The following is a 6,421-nucleotide window of genomic DNA, read 5'->3' as shown; positions in this document are numbered from 1 at the left end:
AAAGTCAGTAGGGGGTTGCCATATTGGACCATTAGTTATTGAAACATAATATATTTGTTGCTTCTCCAGCAACTGTCATGGGGGAACTGTTCAGCAAAACACATCTGCTAAAGAATAGCACCTGGCGTCCAGGTTCAAAACTAGACTGAGAAATAACAGGTGATCGTGCAGAATGTACCAACACCAACAGGTACTGACCTTTCTCTGCTAAACAAACTGCCAAAAGATCAAAGTCTGGAACAGTAGTAACAAGGTAACAGTTGATAGTAACAGTTGGTGTCAAGAATGGAGGCAATGATCATTAGTACACCACCTGCATGTTCAGTTCCAGCGACAGCAATCACTAGGCCAGCAGCAATGAAGCACAAAGGTCTGGTAACGACAGGCTCAGGACAGGAAAGTGAGAAGAGTGGCCTGGCTGAAACACTGAATCTATTTTAGAGGCAGATTACTTACAATAAACTTTGCCCTCTGGCCAATAATTCCAGATCCCCTATAAAAATCTGACTGCTGCTGGCTAAGCAAGAAAAAAAACCCTCCAAAACAAATCCGACCCTTGTGTGCCAGGTATGCATAGCTGTGTGTGCACCAATGCAGATCTGTCAGCTGTAAACCTGCCACATCATGACAGCTGTTATTGCTATACTTAGGAAGGGGGATTAAAGAGAAAAGTCAATAGCAACCCAATTAAGAAACTTTTTTTTAAATTCTTTTGGAGTTCCCAACGCCGCCTTCTTCATTTACTAGAGAGGACCAAGAAAGAACTCTTAAGGGTTTAACAAACAGGTTAACTTCCTGTGCCCAGCATTTCTTCCAAATCATACCATATTAATGTGGTAATTGAAGGAGCATATCTCACTCACACAACTTTCCTGCTACTTCTAACCTCAGTTTCTCTCTCACACTGCATAGTCGAGCTAAGGAAGAAAGATATAGGGCCCAATTCTCTGCTCTCGTGATGCCCCTTTATGCCATTCCAGCAGTGTAAGTAGGCTGTTAATTGAGTGGAACTGGATCTCAGGGAATACCTCTGCCATTAAAAAAAAGTTCCCAACGTGGCATAGAGCAAGTAGAACAGCTCTATATTGACTTCTGTCCCTCTCCCAACCTCCAACACAGAATTCTCCTGAGGGCATGCCAACAATGGAGAATGAGGTGGCATGGCTGGAGTGCCCTGTGCTCTGGCTGTTCTCAGGTGAGACTACTCTTAATTCTCACCATGGGCCATCAGATAGACCTGTAGGCAGCACCATAATATAGTTACATTTGCCTCACACAGCAACATGTGTCTAGTACAGCAACAGATAATCAGGGTCTTAGAACTAGAGCCTTAGTCTGACTCCAGCCATTTGGCTTTGGATACACTTCCTTTTGCAGAACTGGGCTATTGTGCCTTGCAGCTAAGGTTACCCATTTTTTTGCCTGAGTTGGAGAAAGGATTGCCTGTGAGCGCAGACGTTGAGCTGCTGAAAGCAGGTCCCCTCCCATCCCCAAAAGAACTCATCAACAGGAATATCAAAACCATCACAGAGTACCTGGAGGAGGAGGATGGGCGCAAGGTGTAGATCATCCGCACCTTCCGAATTGAGACCAGGAAGGCCTCCAAGGATGTGGCTTGGTGGAAGAACTGGAAGAAATTCGGCAACTCTGAGTTTGATGCTCCGGGCCCCAATGTGGCCACAACCACGGTGAGCGATGACGTCTTCATGACCTTCATCACCAGCAAGGAGGACCTGAACTGCCAGGAGGAGGAGGACCCCATGAACAAGCTGAAGGGGCAGAAGATCGTGTCGTGCTGGATCTGCAAGGGCGACCACTGGATGATGTACTGCCCCTACAAGGACACGCTGGACCCTCTGCAGAAGGAGCTGGCTGAGCAGCTGGGCCTGTCCACAGGCAAGAAGGAGATGCTTCCAGGAGAACCGGAGCTGGTCCAGGCCCAGCAGAGCAAAACGGGGAAGTAGGTCCCGCTCAGCCTGCGTGACGGAGCCACCGTGGGGAGTCCATGCAGCCCAACCACAGGGCCGATGACAACGCCACCATCTGGGTCACCAACCTGTCGGAGGACTCGCGGGAGACCGACCTGCAGGAGCTGTTCTGCCCCTTTGGCTCCATCTCCAGGATCTACCTGGCCAAGGATAAGACCAGGGGGCAGTCTAAGGGCTTTGCCTTTATCAGCTTCCACCGGCGCAAGGATGCTGCCCGCACCATCGCCGGCGTCTTCGGCTTTGGCTATGACCACCTCATCCTCCATGTGGAGTGGGCCAAACCCTCCACCAACTGAGGCCAGCACCTTGCCTGCTCCTGCTTCAGGAATGGTTGATGCTGTTGGGAGACTGGGTCGTTAATAAAGGTTTATTCCCTCCCCAAATAGTGTCATTTAAAGTTGTTACGGTTATAGAATCATAGAAATGTAGGACTGGAAGGGACCTTGAGAGATCATCTAGTCCAGCCTCCTACTCTGAGGCAAGCCCAAGTAAAACTAGACCATCCCTAACAGGTGTTTCTTTAACTTGTTCTTAAGAACTCCAATGACAGGGATTCCACAACCTCCTTGGAAGCCTATTCCAGTGTTTAATTACCCTTATAGTTAGAAAAAATGTCCTAATATCTAAACTAAGTCTCCCTTGCTACAGATTAAGCTCATTACTTCTCATCCTACCTTCAGTGGAGAAGGAGAACAATTGATAACTGTCCTCTTTACAACAGCCCTTAGCCTAGATTTATCAGGTCCCCGCTCAGCCTTCTTTTGTCAAGACTAAACACGCCCAGGTTTTTTAACCTTTCCTCAAAGGCAGGTTTTCTAAACCTTTAATCATTTTTGTTCCTTGCCTCTGGACTCTCTCCAATTTGTCCACATCTTTCTTAAAGTGTGTCACCCAGACCTGGACACAGTGCTCCAGCTGAGGCCTCACCAGTGCTGAGTAGAGAAGGACCGTTACCTCCCATGTCATACATACAAAAAGAAAAGGAGTACTTGTGGCACCTTAGAGACTAACCAATTTATTTGAGCATGAGCTTTCGTGAGCTACAGCTCACTTCATCGGATGCATACTGTGGAAACTGCAGAAGACATTATATACACAGAGACCATGAAACAATACCTCCTCCCACCCCGCTCTCCTGCTGGTAATAGCTTATCTAAAGTGATCATCAAGTTGGGCCATTTCCAGCACAAATCCAGGTTTTCTCACCTTCCGCTTCCCCCCCCCCCCCCCACAAACTCACTCTCCTGCTGGTAATAGCCCATCCAAAGTGACCACTCTCTTCAAAATGTGTATGATAATCAAGGTGGGCCATTTCCTGCACAAATCCAGGTTCTCTCACCCTCTCACCCCCCTCCAAAACACACACACAAACTCACTCTCCTGCTGGTAATAGCCTATCCAAAGTGACCACTCTCCTTACAACGTGCATGAAAATCAAGGTGGGCCATTTCCAGCAAAAGGTGGACTTCACCCTGGCTTCTACCAGCCTGGTTTCTCCTTTCAGGGTGACACCAACTGCCATTCCAGTTCAGAGTTTTCCCAATACCTTCTCTTCTGTAGTGCTCAGCCCTGATCACTGTAGCACTGTCACAATTTTCAAGTTGCTGACAGGCACCTCATAATGGATAGACACTGAAAAATCCTTAGCACATGCTCATCTGCCTAAGTAGGGGTCTCTACTATACAAATCATGCTAAATAGGCCCTTTTTATGGATGGGGTAGGGTCCTTGGTTCCCATTCCCCTCATCCCTTTTATGTGTTCTCAGATTCCCTAACCCCAAAAGGGGCAGAGAGTAGGAGCACCAACCACCTAATCAGCTCACCTTCAGGCTTGCCAGACCTTTCTTATCCAGCCAGTATACCAGGATCATCGTTTCTCTGTAGGCTCAGGCGTGATGGGGAGGGGGGCACTGGTAAATGGCCTTCCTGAGGGCAGTTCCCCTGAGATCTTCCAGGAGACTCCTTTAGGAGCTGTATAACCACCATCTGCTCTCTCTCCCAGAGCTGCCCAGCAACTGGTGGGAACTTCCTGTTTTTAAGCTCTTATTCCACCATTGACATGATTGACAGGGCTGGAGGGATCGGCCAGCCTAGCTGCCAGCAGCTCTTTAACCCCTTCATCTCCACTGTGGCTTTTATATGCCCAACCACCAGCGCTCACAAACCCTGATCCAATTTGCTGCTCCTTTAAAGAGACAGTACAGATCATCAGCCTGTTAATTTGACCGAGAACTTTACTCTTCAGTTTGAAACACTGCACTGAGTAGGTTGTGTAGTAAAACAAGATTAAGTTTATTAACAAAGAACATATATTTAAGTGATAGAAAGTAGAAGGAATAGGGATCAAAATGGTTACAAACAAACAAAGGTAAAAATATGCTTCTAAGACTAAAACCTAATTTAAACTATAGTCTTTTGTTCAAAGTAGTTTTCTTACCACTGTCATTCTTCCAGTATGGTTGGCCAGTTCTTAGCCAGGATCCAAAAGAGATCCCAAAGCTCAGGGTTTCTTTGTCTCCTCAGGTGAAGGATGCCAAAATGGCTCACTCTCTGCTTATATCCTCAAAGTTTCTTTGTTTTCAAAGTCAGGAAGCCCACCAGGGGGCTCTGCTAATGCCATGTTAATTTTTGAAGCCCCCCCCCCCATCATGTCTCCCCCTGTCACTAGTTTGATGGCTTTGTTTACCTTATGTAAATGTACTTCCATTGTCTCTCCTTGATCAATTTACACTGGAGAAACATTCAAAGAGGCAGAACCACATTCCTTTGTCTGGGGCAGGGTGACTTAAGCCCTACCTGCCAAACACATTTGAAGGACATATTTCCAGCACATATTTATATTTTTTCATTATATTAGCCTTTTTCACAACTACATCATATTGTTGACATATTCAATTTGTGATCCACTATAACCCCCAGATCCTTTTCAGCAGTACTACCCCCAAGTCAGTTATTCCTCTTTTGTAATTGTGCATTTGATTTTACCTTCTTAAGCATAGTATTTTTCACTTATCCTTATTGAATTTCATCTTGCTGCTATGAGACCAATTCTCCAGTTTGTCAGTTCTGTCCTCCAGAGTTTTTGCAGCCCCTCCCAGCTTGGTGCCATCCACAAATTTTATAAGCATACTCTTGAATCCATTATCCAAGTCATTAATGAAAATATTGACTACTACTGGACACAGGACTGATCCCTGCAGAATCTCACTAGATGCATCTCCCCCCATTTGACAGCAAACTATTGATAACTACTCTTTGAGTACAGTTTTTTAGCCAGTTGTGCACCCACCTTGTAATTTAATCTAGACCACATTTCCCTAATTCGTTTATGAAAATGTCATATGGGACTGTGTCAAAAGCATTACTAAAATAAAGATATCATGTCTACTTCTTTTCCCCCATCCACTAGGCCAGTAACCCTGTCAAAGAATGAAATGAAGTTGGTTTGGCATGATTGTTCTTGACAAATCCATGTTGGCTATTACTTATAATCCTATTATCTTCTAGGTGCCTACAAATTACTTGTTTAATAATTTGACCCAGTATTTTGATCCATGTACTGAAGTTAGGCTTACTGGTCTATAATACCCCGAGTCCTCTTTGTTCCCCTTATTAATGATAGGTACTGTGTTTACCTTTCTCCAGTCCTCTCAGACCTCAACCATCCTCCAGGAATTCTCAAAGATAATTGCTGATGGTTCCAAGATTGCTTCAGCTAGTTACTTAAGTACCATAGGGTAAATTTCATCAGGTCCTGCTGACTTGAATACATCTATTTTATATAAATATCCTTTAACCTGTTCTTTCCCTATTTTGGCTTGTATTCCTTCCCTCTTGTTGTTAGTATTAATTGTGTTAAGTATCTGGTCATAATTTACATTTTCAGTAAAACCTGAAGCAAAATAGCATTAAACACCTCAGTCTTCTTCATGCTGTTTCTTACTAGCTCTTCTTCCATACTAAGTAGAGGACCTACATTTTTTCTTTCTTGCTCCTACTGTATTTATAGAACCTCTTCTTATTGCCTTTTATGTCCCTTGCTAAGTGTATCTCATTTTGTGCATTAGCCTTTATGATATTGTCCCAACATACTTGCACTATTCTTTTGTACGCCTCTGTGACGGTCTATGTCCCTAGGGTTAGGGCAGTGTGGCCTAGCGGCCAGAGTCCATAGAGAAGCCCTTAGGTGCAGGGCAGCATGACCTAGCGGCCAGAGTCCATAGAGCAGCTCTTAGGGGCAGGGCAGCGTGACCTAGCAGCCAAAGTCTATGTGGGTGGGGCACCAACCAAGGGGTGTGGCAGCCCAGGCCAGCCCAATTCCACCAGGCTCTGACCCAGGGTCCTAACAGCGGCATAGCAACTTGCCACTGACTCATCAGCGGGGTCCTACCAAAACACTCTAAAGTTTCCCGGGTGGAAGGTACCACTCCGT

General features: G+C 45.5%; 1 pseudogene; it reads left to right on the top strand.

The window, feature by feature from the left end:
• The first annotated feature begins 285 nt into the window (after positions 1-285).
• Positions 286-2,365, top strand: LOC102938898 (annotated as a pseudogene).
• The last annotated feature ends 4,056 nt before the right edge of the window (positions 2,366-6,421 follow it).

Source organism: Chelonia mydas, chromosome 10, assembly GCF_015237465.2.
Source record: "Chelonia mydas isolate rCheMyd1 chromosome 10, rCheMyd1.pri.v2, whole genome shotgun sequence".
Lineage (NCBI taxonomy): Eukaryota > Metazoa > Chordata > Testudines > Cheloniidae > Chelonia > Chelonia mydas.
This window is presented reverse-complemented; position numbering and strand designations above follow the sequence as displayed.